General features: G+C 44.2%; 1 protein-coding gene across 3 annotated transcripts in view; it reads left to right on the top strand.

The window, feature by feature from the left end:
- RIOX2 (ribosomal oxygenase 2) overlaps window positions 1–20,282 on the top strand; it is a 905,982-nt gene that overhangs the window by 247,648 nt on the left and 638,052 nt on the right. The window lies entirely within an intron of this gene.

Here is a 20,282-nt window from a genome sequence, read left to right as displayed (position 1 = left end):
ACACAACCGCACACACACAACCGCACACACACAACCGCACACACACAACCGCACACACACACACGACCGTACAACCACACACACAACCACACACACAACCACACACACACACAACCACACACACACACAACTACACACACAACTACACACACAACCACACACACAACCACACACACACACACAACCACACACACACACAACCACACACACACACACACAACCACACCAAACATTGGCATAGCCAATAGGTCTCGCCTTTGGTACCTTATAAGTGTTTAGCCATGCAACAGTTGATGTAGTTGCACCAAGGATATTGTGCTGCATAACTAAATACTTAGAAGGTCCCAAAAGCAAGACCTATTGGCTATGCTAATACTTGTTTATATTGCTTATGGCAACTCTGCTTGATGCACTGAAGTGATCATTTCTGGCAACCCTGCACTGGGGTGATTACTGCTGGTCATCTTCCATAAGGTGGCCACCAATGTTTAATTTTCTGATGTGGTCATTATTACAACACTAATCACATTAGTAGCTCAGGATGATTTTCATTGAACATAAGTAGCTTTATTCCAGGAAATATTGGAGGCATGAAGTTTGACTCCGGTGAAATATGCTGAGTGTGTCTTGGTGTAATTTGCTCACACCACATTCAAGTACTTAAGAAAAACTACGATCTGGAAGCAGGTTATCCACTTTGTTCAGTCCCTGTATACCATTGATATGCTTGCACTGTAAGAATGACAGATCTATCAGCATGTATGAGTATTTACACGATTAACAACTTAAATACCACTATTTTTATGATTGTATTCTTTAATAGCGCTGCACATCCCATTTTAGGGTTTCATAACACTTTACATCACACGCACATTATACATTGACAAATCATGGAGGTGTGTAAAGCAATGTTCAGGATGCGTTACATTCGACAATGAGGGTTACAAGATGTAGGAGAAGCATATTGAGAGAAACAAAGTCAAGATTTCAAATGTAACGAAGTGTTTGGGATTGTCTGTACTAATAAGACTTTATTACTACCCAAACAACTTCTTTTTAGCGGCCTTATAATAATACATGGAGAAAAAACAGTAAGGTTTAAACCAGGCTACCATAATTATGTGAAAAACCCTGCATCTGGGTCATCACATAAATGCAGTGGCCTTAGCTAAACACGTTTTGCACTGTGCATGCAGGTCCTTGATGCCGGTTTACTCTAGTTCTTACAGCTAGCATTTGTCCAGCTCTTTCATTATTCTCATAGAGTTTAGAGCGCCAAGCTAGAAATGTACTTGCTGATTTAGCTATTATTATCTGTGTTTGTGCAGAATCACCTTGCCCGCCACCTAACAAAACCCTGGCAAGGTTAATCTCAGCCTCTTCCAGCTTTCTATATAGCTCCTGAAGCTTCGCTTTTTCCCTTTTCTGGCTCTCCCATCCATATCGAGTGGTCTCCCCCCTTATTCCCGCTTTAAGTGTATCCCATACGTTCTGTATATTAGTACTGCCTATATTTTCATTGAAAAATCTGGTGATCCATATAGCCATGCATTCAGTATAGGCACTGTCTCTTAGCAAGCCCCGATTGAATGTCCATACATCTGTTTTTTTTTACCCTGGGCTGTATATTAACCTCATGTACTAGCGGATTATGGTCCGACATTACTCTCGGATATCAGGTTACATTAGAGCCTTGTGTCCAACTTGGAGAAATAAAAAAATAATCTAACCTAGAATGGGTTTTATGTGGTGCTGAAAAAAAAGTAAACCCAGGGTCGTTTCTCCTAAAAAAAAGCCCATGTGTCAATCAAACCATGTAATTCTTGCATTGGCATCAGGGACCTGTAGACTTTAGGTTCCCGGCCGAGATACCCTACATCTGGGCGATTGGCTAGCTCACACCCTATGTTGATATTAAAATCACCACATAGTATAAACGGAGCAGGCCAACCGACCAGCTCAAGATTAAGCCAATTATAAAGTTCGGGATCATCCAGTACCGGACCATAAACAGAACAAAGTGTGAAAGCTTTATTTTGGAAATTGCCATGAATAATAGCCCACCGACCATACTCATCTGGAGAAGTGTGGCTCAATGGTTAGAGCGGCAGACCCTGATGCAGAGGTCTAGCCCGGGACCAGGGTTCAATTCCCCGCCTCGGCGGGTCTTGGGCTCAAAAATTCCACGGACCTGATAATTCTCGCCTCTGTGCCTATTCCAATCATGGAGTCCCACTCTGCAACTCTGGGCAATAGCTTGCTTAATCTCCACACGGCCCCCACAACGCTAAGGATGCCTGGCCTCCACCTTGGGGGTGCCCAGGAGTGGACACCTCACAGGGAAAGCCAGGATGGGTTCCACAGCGGTATTCGTACAAGCGCCTTGAGACCCTTGCGGGTGAGTAGTGCGCTATACAAGTATCAATTTACATCTGCAGAAGAACGAATTATATTCACCAACCCCCGACCGGCAAGAATAGCTACCCCTTTAGTCTTTGCCTCCAGTTTAGTCCAGGAGATAAACTGAAAACCCTCAAACTCAAGGAGTTTATGGCGACTAGCTTCAATGTGCGTCTCTTGAAGGCAGATAATATCTGCCCGCAAGAATCGGACATCTTCTCTAAACCTGCGCTGTTTAACTGGGTCGTTCAACCCACAGATATTAATGGATGCTATCCTAATATTAGCCATCCCAAATGAGTAGTCATTCCATAAAAAAAAAAAGAAAAGAAAGTGCCCTCCCTATCTGAACTGTCCTCTTCCCAATAGCATGCCCCATTGTTACATCAAACCTCCCCCTGCCCTGTGACGGATCACCCCCCCTGAACCCCCACCCTACCCAACCCCCCTTACCCACCATAAAGGCAAAAAAGGTCCTCAGACCCTTGTGATGCCTCCCGCGTTCCTGAGTGCCACCTGGTCACCCCCCTGACCATATAGACACCAGAAAGAGAGGAGAAAAAGAAATGAAAAAAAAATTAGGATACCTTCCTAACGGTCGTAGGACGCCAGCCCTCAGGACACCAATCTGCCAATTCGGCCCTTTTCATCAACAAACGCCGACTACAGCCCTGCTATTTAATTTTATTACCGATTCATTCGAAACCCAAGGCAGGAAACTGGCTAGAAGTCCCCGACCTGACGATCTTTTACAGCCCCTGACATGAATGATTATCGTGCGGGTGGAGAATACAATCGCTATATGCATTTTTAATTAGTTCGTCGAAAAAGAAAACTATCAACTTAATATATTTATAAACCAGACTGAAAGCGAGTTTTACTCGAGGTTGGCTACACATCACGTGGCTTTAAGATTCCTTACATATACCGTTTTGGATATAACACTAAATATAGAATACTTGCGAGTCTTGATGTCCGCTCTGGAAGCCGATATCTGGTAACCAGAACGCAGATATCTAAGTAGAATATTAGAAATGTTTATGTGGCTCCTGATGAAGGCGTTGGTCTAAATGCCGAAACGCGCGTCGAGAAAGTATCAACTGCCACTTTTTACTTTTTCTTCCTTCCATTTTATTGATTGCTTTAACATGTATGAATTTTGTGATAAATTTTGATCGTCATTCGTTATTGATATGTTTATGGTTTTCTGTATAAATCATTTTGGTATTATAATTATTGTCTATTTTGTTTAAAACCTGTCTATATTTGTATAGTTATTATATGTTTTTTAATTTTACAAAGAATATTATTAAAAAGGAAACATACTTTTATAATTGCGTTGTTTGGGTGTTCGATAAAATAATTTCTCCCAGTTTTAATAATATTGTTATGACACTGTACACATGAAGAACGAATTATATTCACCAACCCCCGACGGGCAAGAATAGCTACCCCTTTAGTCTTTGCCTCCAGTTTAGTCCAGGAGATCAACTGAAAACCCTCAAACTCAAGGAGTTTATGCCGACTAGCTTCAATGTGCGTCTCTTGAAGGCAGATAATATCTGCCCGCAAGAATCGGACATCTTCTCTAAACCTGCGCTGTTTAACTGGGTCGTTCAACCCACAGATATTAATGGATGCTATCCTAATATTAGCCATCCCAAATGAGTAGTCATTCCATAAAAAAAAAAGAAAAGAAAGTGCCCTCCCTATCTGAACTGTCCTCTTCCCAATAGCATGCCCCATTGTTACATCAAACCTCCCCCTGCCCTGTGACGGATCACCCCCCCCTGAACCCCCACCCTACCCAACCCCCCTTACCCACCTTAAAGGCAAAAAAGGTCCTCAGACCCTTGTGATGCCTCCCGCGTTCCTGAGTGCCACCTGGTCACCCCCCTGACCATATAGACACCAGAAAGAGAGGAGAAAAAGAAATGAAAAAAAAATTCTTAGGACAAGAAGATAAAAAAGGGTACAATAGAACCTGAGCAGGGCCGAATGGGCCTACCCAGCCTATGCCTAGAACAACCCCTTCACCCTCCAACCCCCCAAATTCCAACTCCTCTTCTTACCCTCACAGTGAAACAAGCAAAGAAAAACTGAGGGAATTATTGGTTCTAGACAGACAAACTTTGGCAACCAACACAAATCAGAAACAAAGTAGAGCAGGCTATATAAACTTCAGGCCAGGCTGAGGTCCATTAGCGATCAATTAACTCCTTTAAATAACTTTCATCTTGGACTTCCGAAGAAAATACCCGGATCTTCCCTTGATGTATAACCTTCAGCCTTGCTGGGTTCATCAAAAAAACCTCACATCCTTTTTTTGGAAAGGGGTGATCAGCTGGCGAAGCCGCCTCCTCCTTCCTACTGTTGTGTTCCAAAAATCGGGCCGCACAAAGAAAGTTTGGCCTTCAGCGGATTTCTTAGCGTCCGGTCTTGCCTTTTCAAAAATAGCTTGTCTCAACAGAAAATTGCCTAAGAAAATTAGAATCGCACAGGGTTTAACTTCAGGGCCCAAATTTTTTTTTCATCATTGGACGGAATCGGTGAACTCTCAGGATCTCGGTTTCCCAGCACCAATGAGCGAGCTCCGGAAATGCTGACTTGAATAGCCTCAGTACAAACCCTCTGATATCATCCCCCTCAGCTTTTTCCTCAATCCCAAGCAGACGTAAATTGTTCCTACGGAGCAGGTTTTCAGAGTCCTCCAATTTCCATAATATATCGGTAAACCTTTCATCATTAGCTGTAGTCTTTGATTCTACATTTTCTAGATCAGCTTCCAGTCCGACGATTCGTTCCTCCAGGGCGGCTGTCCTGGCTATGACCTCTGCACAGACTTTAGTATTTTTACGAATAGCCTCTTGTATTTTCTTTGTTGCCAGCTGCGCTCTTTTATGTTCTTGTCGTGCTTCACTTTGTATAGATTTGAGCATAGCATAAATCAGGGTATTTGATGGAGGTAAGTTAGTTTTACTGGCGGGCCCCCGCAGATCATCTTCCTGTCCTCGGAGCCCTTCCATGCCAGCTAGACTAGTTGTGGCTATGGAATAGTCCCACTGTAGATTATTACTGATTTCGGAGCAACCACTCTCCCGTCATCCTAGGCAAGCAGAAGGTATCCGCCTAGCTTTATTATGCCGAGGTGTAGCCCTTCTCAAAGTATCCGCAGTGGTTGGTGGACTCCCACTATCTTCGCCCGAAATATCCTCAACATTTTCTGAGTCAGTGGTGCAGTCTATGTCTGATTCCTCAGCCAAAGAAAAAAAACTATCTCCGTCTTGTATATCTGGTATACTACCAGTACCAGATCCCATATCCGGCCTGCCTCCTACCGGAGTTTGAAAAACAGAAGTAATATCAGAGTCGGTATCCGCACCACACGCTTGTTTCTCAGAGTCCCCTTCAGCCCCTCCGATGACAGTGTGTACTACCGAAGAAGCCTCAGGAGTTGAGATGGTTTCAGTTTTGTCAGGACCATCAGTAACAGGTTTATTAACTACCACATTGGCAATTTTCACCTCGTCATTATCTTGCTCAGGCACGCTGATAGCGTTAGTGGTGCCGACAACATTCATTATGCTAAGAGGGGTTTTTGCCACCACTTTTGTAACTGTAGGCTTACCAGAGAACATCCCCGGGACGGTGAGTGTTTTTCCACTGCGCTCCCCAATTGTCCCTCATTTCTGCTCGCCGCCTCATCATTTATCAGACAGGGGGACTGCGTTTTCTCGGCACCTTTCACTTTAAGCAAACTCCCTTTCTTTGAACTCACCGCCGTTCCTTTGGTTCCGGGCTTATCAACCGTTTTATCAATTTTCGCGAGTTTCTCTGACTTCTCCTCAGTAGCAGGCACTGAAGCCGGTACTGCCCCCGCAGCTTTCATGTTCAGCGGGGGTTAATTTCCGTTCTTGCGAGGCGGCATGATGTTTTGGGTGCCGTCGTCCGAATCCGCGTCTTGCTCGGGCTTCGCTGCAGACCACGCCCGCCACGTCACCAGGCAAGTGCGGCTGCGGAGCTCCGTTACTGCAAGCCGAACAGAGCGCAGCCAGGGTTCTTGCTTTTCCCAATCACCACGAATGGAATTCCTCGATCCGCAGTTAATCCGCTGTTGTTTTTAACTTTAATCCCTCATTTCAATAGTCTCAACCGCTCCTCCTCTCATTTAAAGACCAAAAACAGTGCAGCACTTGTCAGAAAGTTTAGCGTTTTCCCTACATGCGGTGTTTGTTGGCCTGTGGCAGGGTCAGTCACATGTCCTGGATTCCTGGCATTTAATTGAGTCTATCCTAGTTCTGCGCCCCAGTCTTGTGCCCCACCTGGCACACATTATGTCGGAGGATGGTGATGACGTTAACATTTTGCCCCCCCCTGGAAAAATGTCTGCGGACGCCCATTACACAAAGCGCGTACTTTACGCCAGCTAAAATCACTAGATATTTTCATCGTACCGACTCCACCTGTCCTAGATGTGCTGCTCTTGATGCAGATCTGGTACATATGCTATGGAGCTGCACCAGCCTCAGTGCATACTGGAGATAAGTGGCAGAAGCGCTGCACAACTGCACCAAGAGATATACCCTTTGACTGGCCGGTGTACCTGCTGAACAAATTCTGCAGGACCCGAAATACTATGGTCCCTTCCAGGTTCTTAGAGCTGGGCATAGTGGCGGCCAAGAGGCTAATCTCGAAAAGGTGGAAGGCGCCCGATCCCCCACACTTTCAGGCTTGGAGACATTCCACACTCGCATGGGCCACAGCAGAAGGCATAGCGATCCGATGTGAAGAAACTATAGGCCTCAGGAAAATTCCAATATCTGTAAATTGGGAAGCGATCCTAATAACACTGCAACAGCGCGCAGACCCGCCAGGTCAATCCTCAAAGACACCTGACCTGGACGGGTAACACCACACATGCGAACCAAACCGTGCCCCTGGGCCATCCAGACACCAGACCTGCAGCTGCCAATAGTTCATCGGAAATCCGATGCGTGCATTCACGGGAGGCCTACCGACAAAGTAATAGGCGCTGGCACAATAGATGATATACCCACACACATATGCAGACATGTGGGGACACTCCAGCTCAGCTCCACGTTGTATGTCCTACCCCCTGGTTGTTAAATGTATTGTTTATCATGGTCATCCCCACAGCTCTGGCCTTTAAATGTTACTTCCCACCGGCCATGTTCGTAGACATCCTAGGCATACTGGACTTTAAGTGATGAGACTGATCAAATACAACTCACTGGAGCTGCCATGCCAACATGTTTATCAAACAAATAACTGTAATGTTATCATCGTTATGACAAAATGATGTAAGAAAGCTGATGCCATTGAATGCAAAAACATGTAGTGCTATTTGTTGCTGTTGCCAATGGCATTATCAAAATGGGTCCATGACATATCAAATCAACAATGCATAGATAATTGGTTGATGTATCGTAACTTTGTGAATAGCAAAAGAAATAATTGTATTAATAAATGACATATAATTCACAGTGAATGTAGTCCAATTCAATCGACTTGTTTTTACGATAAAACTTTTTTCTGTATATAATGAGCAGTTTGTAAGAAGACTTAGGGTTTTTGCTGTGGTGTTTTGAATCTCATCGTACGATTATTTTAAATGTGTTTATATTCTATGTCTTGTAGCCCAGAAGAAGTATCGGACAGGACAAAACTCGTTTACTACGGCTAGTTGTTTTTAAAAAAAAAGACATGATTAGGAATAAAGGCATTAACTTTTAAAGAAAAACGACATTTGAGTCTACATTATGTGACTTTGTTGGAATTCATTCTTTTTAAAAAAAAAATATTTTTATTAGCATCATGAGGAATAAGCAACATATGAAACGTAAAATTAAAAAATAAATACAAAGATAATTCGTTCCATAAAATAACATGAGCGAGGAGATACATAAAATAATAAAATCATAAAGCATCAAAGACTTTACATAACAGAAAAAAGAAAAAGCAAGAGAATAGATCTTATTGCATTGTTGTTTAATCTGTAAAGGGACATATTTACATTCTCCCCCAGCATGAATTTATGATAAAAAATCTGTTATTGGGGATCACCAAACTACGAAAACGAGTCAAAAAAGCAGACCAAAAATAAGATCTAATGTCTGGGAGATCCAAGCCACCCTGATTAAATGGAAGTTTGAGTAAAGTGATAGCACGGCGAGCTTTTTTATAACCCCAGATGAAGCTACTAATGATGCCATCTAGTCTATTAAAATAAGAATTGTCTACCCGTAAAGGAATGGAGCGAAAAAGATATAAGTATTTAGGCAAAATCTTCATTTTGACCAAATTTATTCGGCCAATGCTACTTAAAGGTAGTTTATGCCACTTCTTAAGTGATATGATAGTTTCTTTTAATAGCGACTCATAATTTAAGGCACATATTGAGGTAATGTTAGCTGAAATTTTAACCCCTAAATAGATAGCTGCCTCGCAAACCCCCGTCACAGGAGTAGGTGGCTTATAGTTCATGACAATTTGGGTCTTACCGGTATTAAGCCTGTATCCTGAAACCATACCGAATTTTTTTGCCTCTGTTACGATACCTTTCATTGCTTCTGACACATTTGTAGAATATATTGCAATATCGTCAGCATATACGGTTATTTTGAGAGAGTTTGAGCCAAATAGAAAAGAAGAAATCTGGTCCTGGTTCTGTAATGCTATTAGAAATGGTTCCATTATAAGGGCGAATAACAAAGGTGACAGGGGGCACCCCTGTCTGGTTCCACGCTTTATTGAAAAGGTAGGGGAGCACATTCCCATGTAACTAATTTTACCAGTAGGCGTATCGTACAGTGCCTACTGGTAAAATTAGTTACATGGGAATGAAGACGCCGTCGCCGTGAGCGTGCGCGCGACCAAATCCGCGCGTGGCCAGCTCTTGTCACTCCCTCTCACAATGCTGGGTGCGTGGCCAGCTCTTGTCAGGTTTGTCGGCTGAAACGATTGCTATAGTTCTCTGGCGAGACGCGCGAATTGTTTTTACGATAAAACTTTTTTCTGTATATAATGAGCAGTTTGTAAGAAGACTTAGGGTTTTTGCTGAGGTGTTTTGAATCTCATCGTACGATTATTTTAAATGTGTTTATATTCTATGTCTTGTAGCCCAGAAGAAGTATCGGACAGGACAAAACTCGTTTACTACCGCTAGTTGTTTTTTAAAAAAAGAGATGATTAGGAATCAAGGCATTAACTTTTTTAAGAAAAACGACATTTGAGTCTACATTATGTGACTTTGTTGGAATTCATTCTGAAATTACTATTAGGTCAAACTGTATTTGGACAACATGTTTAGTTAATAGTTTTGAGTGCCGGATAACACATGTTCTGTAAGCCATTATGGAGTTTCTCCTCTGGAGAAGATTAAGATGACTGATCTTTCAGACTCGTCACCCCTTCTTTTTGAATTTCACTATAACCCACTTCAGTGATGGGTTTGATAATCATTGCTTCACTCTTTTGTAGATCACTTGTTACATTGCACAATGATAACAGATGGCTGACTGCTGATACTCAGTAAAGGAATGTAGATCCTAATATCCAACACAACAAAGATATTAGATGCATGGTATTTTTTAAAGTGTTTGTGTTACCCACATGTGGGGGATTCAGTGATGCAAACCGTCTCACTAATTACTCATTTTGTATTGGTAACCATCCTGTGGCATTCAATCATGGTCCATAATGTCTGGATTAATATATGTGCAGAATATTTAGTTATAACTATATCTTTCATTGGGAATGTTGTTTACAACCTCTGAAGGAGCACAGCCAGTCTCCCTCCTACCTTTAGTTTGGGGGGAAAAGGGTAATTTTTTTTTTAGTTTTTCTGATGCGTTGGAACCACCCCGTAGTGCTCCGCAGCTGTCTTGAACGCTGTCAGCACCTTGTGTAGAGAAGAATCCTGCAAACTTCTTCTGGTCCTGCCATTGGTTTGCATGTTTGGCATTTGCATTTCTTTGGGAGGATAAAAAGAAGAGTAGGGTGCCCCGCTGCTTAACCTACCTCTACCAGCCCCTCCAAAAATCTTCCGACCTCCTTAATTATTGGACTTTGCCCACGGAAGAGAACATTATAATGAACCTTTCTTTTATAAAGGGGGTCTTCGGAAGAAGTCACCCTCCGCCATAGGTTTGACTTCCAAAGTTACTAGGTCCCTAGCTTGTTGTCTACTTTATAAGAAGGAACCACCTCCACTTGGTGGATAGGGTTCAGTCTGTATTCTCAAAGAAGAATCTCTAACCAACCACTGGGGTATTAGATTTCCTAATACCTTAGCTTGCTTGGCCACATAAGGTATCTTTGTTGTGGGCTGGATCGATTAAGCTGCTTGTCTTTCAAACTCTTCATGAGCAGTCATTCCCTTTGTTAGGATAGTTTACAATTTTTGCCAGAAAGGTGGACATTGTGCCTATCCTAAGAAAGAGGACATTGTGCCTCTGTTGCAGGCCAGAGAGTGACCTTGCCTTCAAGGGGAAGTCATGTTCTTTCTGCCCGCAGGCGGCCCCTGACCTGTTTGGGGTTTTCTCAACCTGCTGCAGATGATCTGTACCATCTTTTCAGCTGAGGTCCTCTCAGAAGACCGCAGGTGTTAAATATCCATCGAGTAGAACATGTTTCACCCCCCACCTTGTTGAATGAGCCCTTTGAGTCCTTTTTCTCCAGCCAGGGTGAATTGATCCTGACTTCTCAGCGCCAAAGTCTACTTGGGCTGGGGTTATCCCGTGAATCGCCACCCTGATCAACACCAGATTTTTCCCATTAGCTTGGTGTCCTCCCCATTTGGAAGAGGTTTTCCCAGCTATCGTGGGTAAGCCCAGCATCGTCTCCAGAAGCAGAGAAATTTAGTGCAGGGGGTGTATGCTTTCTTCAAGAATGCTTTTTAAAGCTGTTTAAAGGTGTCTGTTTGGGTCATGATATCGCTCTTCTTTTGGCCTTGCATTGCAAGTGAAGAACCTTGCTCCCTAAGCTTCTGAGTCTGATATGCCCAAACTTCTTCCCCACTTTCATGCTTTGGGCTTCTGCCAGTAGCAAGATTTGTCTATTAAGGGATTCCAGAGCAGTATTAATGGCTCCACCGGTCCCTTCCCTAAGGAGAAAAATATTGATCTTCTTAAATCTCTCTAGGAGATCAGTTTTTCAAGACCCTTTCATGGTGAGCAGGGTAGTATAGTATTTGCATGGCACAAGAGCAGCTATGCAGGAAGACTTAGACATCTCGCCCCCCCCTACCTTCACAAATGCTCACTCATTGGGTAGGTGCTTGTAGGTAGAAAGTGAAAGCCTACCTTCCTTAGTACTTATTTAATCAGTTCAGTCTTGACAGGCCTTTATACAGGCCGATAGACAGACTCATGCCAGAGACTCCCCATTTTTGAAGCCAAAAATGGCTTTATTTCGGCTATCTCCCGCTTAATATTGCTTCTGCTTCAATAGAACACGAGGGAATTGCAAGATTATTTTTTTAAACTCAAAACACTTGCCTATTCTAAAATGTTGGCATGTAAGGGCCTCATGGACTATACAGTTGTGCTTCTTTCTTTGCTGTCTGTGGGCTGTTTCCGGACCTGGATCAGATAGGAGAAGTGGTGTAGCATGTCTCCTGAAAAAGGGCCCTCTGGCCTCCGTGGTCAAACACCACATATTAACGGGTTCTTCTGACGCCCTGCCTTATCAGGTACCAATGTCAGTGGTTTGCCTGCCTCTGCATCGCAGAAAAGGGTAAGGTATGGTGCTGACCTGTGGGTGTTGGCCGACATCACACTTCGACCATAAATACCACCTTGCCTTATGCCTCAGAATGCGCAGGCGTTGCCGGAAGGTGGACCTTTGGGGGTGGTGGATGAGGTGGGAAGAATTATTGGGAGGGGTGGGGGAGGGGGTTGTTATTACCGACGGCCTGCAAGACAGATATGGCAAACCAGGACAGTTCATGCAAAGCAAGGCAGACAAATTAAGGGAAATGGCAGAAATGCTAACTTCTATCTAAAAGCATTTGTTAAATGTTTATAAATTTTGAATATTATCCCCAAACAAACAACAGCTTCCAGGAGAAAGCACTTACTTTCGAGGAGGGAAGAAAGTGGAAGTGCTGTTTTCTTTAGGGCTGTAATCTTTGCACTGCTTATCACTGACTGGTTGTTGCTGTTGAGGTTCACTATTGGTGCTCATGGGTCATTTATTCCAGACTAATGTGGTAGTTTTTTATGGCTGCTATGAAATAAATGAAGACACGCAGATGCATAATCCTCGCGTGCGGTACGTACACAGAATTATACAGAAATGGCGGGAAGGGCATCTTAAGCGAAGGTGCACTTCTGTCGCACATTGATGCTGTATTGAATTAATGTGACCACACCTTAGGTTTTTAGACTGATGTTGTTGAAACTACCTGTCCCGTGTTTCTGAAAATAATTAGAAAATATTTAATTATACATTTGCGGTGTTTAAGAAATATATAATTGTGCACTTGTAATTTGAATATATGGTAGATCTAAATAAGTAGCAGTTGAAATATGTGATGAATTGAAAAAAACAGTCTCTTTTCAAGTGTATTCATGAAGCAATTTATTTTTCTTACGAGACCACAGTATTCTCACTTCCTTTATCGAACCACACTTCATATTTCCAACTTCGCTTGCCTGCTCACTTGATGCAAGCCACAGTAGCTATATCTGTAAATTAAATGTGAAATTCGACTCCTTAAATTTTGTTTGTGTACTTGAAGTTGGTTAAACTTTGCCTGGCCCAGGATTTGCAATACCTATTCTGAAAACACGTTGCCTTTGGTACCGATCCATTACTTTTAATGAGCACTTGAAGCACAAAAGCAAATTAGTAAAGTATTTTTGTAGGATGGCTTTTGCCCAGCAGCGTACATTTCCTTTTTGTTATTTTTTAAATCTTTTTTATTAAAAAGTTTTTTCCCATTTATCTTCCAGTACTTTTACATCAAAGCACAGCTTTATACAGTATATATAAACCATCAAACTTATATACAGTAAATACATAGTACAATTAAGCTTCATTGCAGTATATTACGATACTATAGACTATCTATGTTAGTTTGTAAAAAAAAATGAAGAAAAAAGAAAACAGGGAAATACAAATTAGTTCAATTATTCCATCACTCAAAACAGTTCCAATCCCTCTTTCCATCTCCTAACGGGGTCCCATATTCTCAGCCCAAGCTGCCTCCCTCTCCTACCTTTCCGTGCATAGATTGATTTTTCCAAGTTATATACGGTCAGGAGGTTTGCCAACCAAGTTTGTAATACAGGGGGGCTTTTATCCAGCCAGGCCCTGGCTATGCATAGTCTGTATTATACTGCCATAGCTACAAACAAAAAGTCCCTCTGTGAGGTGTCACCATCTGGGCTAATCCCCAATAATATCCAGGTTGGTGTAAGTGTTATTTGGATACCTATTGATCTGGCTAAGAATAACTCTATATCTCTAATAAGGGTGTGTAATTGGGGACAAGTAGCAAAGATATGTACAATATCTGCTTCTAGGAAAGTACAGCGAGGACAGGAAATCCCTGAAGTACCTCCCCATTTTGCTATCCTTGCTGGTGTATAATAAAGGGAGTATAGTGTTTTATAGTGCTGCGCCTGCAGGGGTGCTGACAGGGCCAGACTGGCTACCGGGCAGTTGTGTGTGCTGCCGAGCAGGGTCATGATTTCTCCGTGGTGTGGGCTTATTTCGTTGATGGGGACCTGCGTGCGCTTTGAAATAAAAAAAAAGCAAAACGAATTTCGTTTTGCACACACAGGTCCCCATCAACGAAATCATCCCCCTGCTCGGCAGCTCACACAACTGCCCGGTAGCCAGTCCGGCCCTGGGTGCTGAACAAAGGATTGTACGCCCTAAGTCCAATGACTCCTGAAACCAGTGTATTTCGCCGCTCAGTTTCTCGGCTCATTTGGTACTGTATTTACCTATATCATCTGGTTTCCATGCAGCTAGGCTTGCGTAAAAACTACGTATCGTGCAGTCACCCCCTTTCTCTATTTTATCCAGGATTTCATTGCTGCCAAACCTTGCAGAATCACCCTGTTTAGCATTCAAGAAACTCCTAACTTGCAGGTATTTAAAAAAGCTCTTAGTATCTATGCCATATTTATCCTTTAGTTCAGCGAAGTGCACCATCCTATCCAAGTCCATAATATCACCAATCCTTACTATCCCTTTTTCAGCCCAGCCTGCCATGGTTGAATCCGCGAAGACCGCCTGTGGAAATTATATATTTTTATACAACCTCGTGTATCTATTATATCTGCCTAAACCAAAGTTTTTTAAAAAGGCACTCCAGATTTTGATATCAGCACTAACCGTTTTGAACCTCGTCCTTTTATAGTATACAAAATCAGTACAATTTAAACAAGCATTTACAATGCAATAGGTCTCGCAGCATTAAAGTTTGAGTTATTGGCATTGTGTATGACAATGCGTTGCATAACATTTTTAGCAAACTTTGAATTGGTGAGCAGTGAGAGTGTGTGCAAGAGTATGCTTTTTTGAAAGCAGTGTGGTAGAGAGTGCAGGAATTTAGGTGACCTGAGTAATGTGGATGATGCACCTCACGCACGGGGCTGACGCAGTTATTATTCCCACAGCTCTGATGGTGCACCTTAGGCATGGGCTCACAGCTGTTATTATTCACACAGCTCTGATGAGGCACCTCACGCCCGGGCTCACAGTTGTTATTCACACAGCTCTGATGATGCACCTCACGCACGGGGTTGACGCAGTTATTATTTACACAGCTCTGATGATGCACCTCAGCCACGGGCTCACAGCTGTTATTATTCACACAGCTCTGATGATGCACCTTAGGCATGGGCTCACAGCTGTTATTATTCACACAGCTCTGATGATGCACCTCACGCACTGGGCTGACGCAGTTATCATTCACACAGCTCTGATGATGCACCTTAGGCACGGGCTCACAGCTGTTATTATTCACACAGCTCTGATGATGCACCTCACGCACGGGGCTGACGCAGTTATCATTCACACAGCTCTGATGATGCACCTCACGCACGGGGCTGACGCAGTTATTATTCACACAGCTCTGATGCACCTTAGGCACGGGCTCACAGCTGTTATTATTCACACAGCTCTGATGATGCACCTCCGGCACGGGCTCACAGCTGTTATTATTCACACAGCTCTGATGATGCACCTCACGCACGGGGCTGACGCAGTTAATATTCACACAGCTCTGATGATGCACCTTAGGCACGGGCTCACAGCTGTTATTATTCACACAGCTCTGATGATGCACCTCACGCACGGGGCTGACGCAGTTATTATTTACACATCTCTGATGCACCTTAGGCACAGGCTCACAGCTGTTATTATTCACACAGCTCTGATGCACCTAAGGCACAGGCTCACAGCTGTTATTATTCACACAGCTCTGATGATGTACCTCACGCACGGGGCTGACGCAGTTATCATTCACACAGCTCTGATGATGCACCTTAGGCACGGGCTCACAGCTGTTATTATTCACACAGCTCTGATGATGCACCTCACGCACGGAGCTGACGCAGTTATTATTTACACAGCTCTGATGCACCATAGGCATGGGCTCACAGATGTTATTATTCACACAGCTCTGATGATGCACCTCATGCACGGGGCTGACGCAGTTATTATTCATAGTATCAAGAAAGGACTAGCTTAGTTGTGTTGGCGAGACTCAGAGGGTACGTCTGTGGGCAAACCATTTGGTTTGATCATGAAGCCCTCACCCACAAACCTAGTTGGTGGCATGCTTCATCATCGGGCCCACCACAGTGACACCGAATGTGTCCCGGGTGTGCTGCGACTCCAGATTACTGAGGAGCTGGTATACTTACTGAGTGTGCTGTGATAAGTGGGTGTGAACGTGATGTTTAAAAGCTATGCAGTGGGTCCCAGTTCCCGAGGGTATAAGGATAATTTTAATGTCTGGGCCCCTGCTAGCAGATAAAAGGCAAGTGGACGTTATGGAGTGATGTAGTTATTATTCACACAGCTCTGATGATGCACCTTAGGCACGGGCTCACAGCTGTTACAGTGCTTTCTTCTTTTTACTGGGGGCAACGTGGCTGGATAAATGCAGCGAAGTTTCTCAATGTAAAGACTTTGCTGCCTCAGCTGCATGTTTACTTCGTTTCACTGTCTCAGAAATGTCCCGTTAAGTGGTTAAAAGGCTACCTAAACAAGAGCAAAGAAAATACACCTAAAAAAAAAAAAATGAAGCCCCCCGAAGCCCGCTTACCGCTGGTGCTGTGGTGCGCGTGACGAAAACTACCGTGGGGCGGGACTTCCGTTTCCTGCTGGAAGCTCGTGCCCACGGAGTGGCTGGCCAGGAGAGGAGCAGTCAGGAGAGGAGCAGTGGTGACGCGGGGCTCCCATGCCCGAGGGAGAGCCTCGCGGTGGCGGCTGAAGTCCGGAGTTTCGCCGATGAGGTGAGTGGGGCTTAGTTGTAGTGGGGGGGGGAGGCGGGGTGTCTGTGTGCGCTCGTGTGTGTGTGTGTGTGCGCGCTCTTGTGTGTGTGCGGCGGGGGTGGTGGTGTGTGTCTCTGTATGTGTGCGCTCGTGTGTGTGCGCTCGTGTGTGTGCGCTAGTGTGTGTTTGCGTGTGTGTATATCTCTGCGTGTGTGCCTGTGTGTGTGTGTGTGTGTGTGTGTGTGTGTGTGTGTGCGCGCGCGTCTCTGTGTTGGTGTGGGTGTGACTAGCCTGCCGGAATCGGAGCGCGTGGTTGTGCGCGCCACCCGTTTCAGTCACTTTAAAACGATTCCAGTTACTTTTTGGGATGTCACAGTTCTTACTAGCAATGTTCAATCTTCAAACAGTGTTAAATTCCCCTCAAACCACTTTACTGGACCTCAGGCACTGTTCCTTCTTTTAGTGGGTAACAAGAGGCTCCAAACACGCCCTCCCTAGCTTGCAGGCAAGACCTAAGGCGGGGACGCGCTGTCCGTGAGGCCTGAACACCTCTGTGCGCCTCGTACGCCGATCGGGGGACGAACCTACTGAGTCTCACGCATCGCGCTTACAGTGCCCGCGCCACCTGGCGTACGCTCAGTGACCCAGGGCGCAGGCGAGGCAGAGAGGCTGTGTGAGTCGTGATGGGGGTGAGACTCGCACAGCGCACACTTCAGGGGGCACAAAGGGCGGTGCGGCACATCAGGTGCGGGAGATGTAGCCAGGCAAAGGCTGCTGAGGAAGAGAGCAGTCATCGGCGCGGCGGAGACGCCGTCGCCGTGAGCGCGACCAAATCCGCGCGTGGCCAGCTCTTGTCGCTCCCTCTCCCATTCACAATGCTGGGCGCGTGACCAGCTCTTGTCAGGTTTGTCGGCTGAAACGATTGCTATAGTTCTCTGGCGAGAATGCGCTTCGCGCGTCTCTAAGCTGAGACCTAAAAACAATTTTCCACCTCCACCCCAAAAACCGGTGCATATACCTCTGTCGAGTTATTAGTGATTCTTTGATCTATACCTCCCCCACGATCAACCCCTGCATGTATTGTAGAGTCGCTGCCCAATAGTATAACCTGAAATCCGGGGCACCCCATCCACCTCTATCTCTAGGGAGAGAAATAAACCTATATGCCCAGCATGTTTTGCCAAGAGCCCAAATAAATCTATTGAGAATTAATTCTAAAGCATTAAACCACTTAGCCTCAAAATATAAAGGAATGGCTCTAAAAAAATAAAGAAACTTGGGCAAAACGAGCATCTTGATAACGTTGGTGCAGCCAACAAGGGATAAATGTAGATTATTGATTCTCTCTAAGTCTACTCTTACTTTAGCAATTAGCGGAGACATATTACTCTCCACCACCTTATCCAAATCTGCCAAAACCTCCACCCCCAGATATACTGCAGAGCTGGTGACCCGTGTATAGCTGCAGAATGTGTAGGTATTTTAAACTATCTGGGTCTTAGCTTTGTTAAGCCTGTAGCAAGAGACCTCTCCAAAAGGCTGAGCTTCAGCTTCCACCTCCCTGACAGCTATAGTCGGGTTAGATCTTAAAATGGCCATATCATCCGCGTAGGCCAATGTTTGTACCTCCCTGCCATTTATCCTTATCTGAGGAATAGCAGGATTGGCCTCTAGGTTACGCAGCAAAGGGTCCAGGTATAGGGCAAACAGCAAGGGGGATGAGGGACAGCCTTGTCTAGTCCCTCTATGAATCCTGACAGCCGTTGAATAGCCTCTGTTCACCCTAATCCTAGCTGTTGGTTCTCTATACAGGGTCTGAACAGGTTTATGTAGCTCTCTCCAATACCTCACCATCTCATTGCTGCCCACAGATAGTCCCAAGAGACCCTATCAAACGCTTTTTCCGCGTCAAGGAACAAGGCAGCCATAGGGTCTCCTGGGACTCCGGCTGCATCAAACATTGTAACTACCTGTCTGACATGCTGAGTAGTACCTTTGCCGGGAATAAAGCCATGCTGTGATTGGCTTACCAAACTCTCAATAATCCTAGCAAGTCGTTTTGCTAATATTTTAGAGAATATTTTCGCGTCAGCGTTCATTAATGTGATTGGCCTATATGACCGTGGTGCTGATGGGGGTTTCCCTTTCTTTAATATCACTATGATGTCTGCCCCAGCAGCGTACATTTCCATTGGCGTCAGACCAACAATTGTAAGTTCGTCTTGAATAATTGCTAAACAACACCCTTAACAACACCCTTAACTAAGAACCTATAAGCATTCTCTGCCAGATTGACATATGTGCAGTTATTGAACACACCAAAATCCAAAACCAGTGCCCCTTTTCGTTGAGGAGCGAGTGGCTCTCATCTTCAGTTGATACCAGGACGAAGTAATAGGTCTAAAAGAGTTGTTCACAAATCCTGATTTGATCACCCTAAAAACCAGAGTTAGTCAAAACATGTTATTTAACCATCGCACAAATGTAAGGTTACGGAATGCACAGTCCATGTCTCGGTCACTAATCCTGTATATAACTGTTACCTTTCTCTTCTTAGACTTTTGACAATACATTTTAAAGTGGCCTTCTCTGTTTAATGTGTTTGGGCACATGACCTACCTCCCTGTGTGTGTGACCAAACTACTAAACAGAGCACTTGTCACTTAATTTTGTTCTGCCCATTATAGGTGGACCCTAGACATGATTTTTGAAGACCTGCTCTACGGCTATCCAACCTGAGATCCCACGCGGATGGCCTAATTTTTGTTACAAAATCTCCTAACTATAGATGTGTGTTTTGCTCTTCTCAACTTTATTAGGAAAGCGGTAGCACTTAAAAATAGATATGAGGATCCCACTTCATTAGAGAGAACAGCCCCCCCTGTTTTTATAGGTCTTTTAGCTTTCTAGCCTGTTGAATGTTTAAATGGTCCATAACACATTGCCTTTTTGAATAAGTCTGAGGATCTGCTCTTTGGATACTAGTATATTTTAGCTCCTTTTTATTGAAAAATGATATTCTAACAATTGTATACTCTATGAAAATTACTTGTGACTTGCATGACTTTTTTGCCGAATAAAATTTGATTTGACTGGTTCCTGGCTTAAGAAGGCACCAGGATGCTCCTACAAGCCATCTCTTGAAGCTGCTTTCCTCCCACGTGGGAGCATGTACAGTTGGTCTGGGAAAAAAGGGGCCTTCTGGGACCCTGTATTGCCTCCTTTTTCTCCCCTGAGTCACAGAGGAGATAAAGCTACAAGTAGAACAGTCACCTTCAGTCAGGGCATTAGTGTGCTTACTCACTTACTTGCAGTGCCGTCTCTGAACCTCAAGACCACACCCTCAAGTCTGCAGGGAGTAAGGCCAGTGAAACATAAAAATTTGTGACCAGCACAACGTATAAA

This window comes from Lissotriton helveticus, chromosome 8, assembly GCF_964261635.1.
Source record: "Lissotriton helveticus chromosome 8, aLisHel1.1, whole genome shotgun sequence".
Lineage (NCBI taxonomy): Eukaryota > Metazoa > Chordata > Amphibia > Caudata > Salamandridae > Lissotriton > Lissotriton helveticus.
Note: the sequence above shows the minus strand (reverse complement) of the source record. Positions and strands in the feature narration are given on the sequence as shown.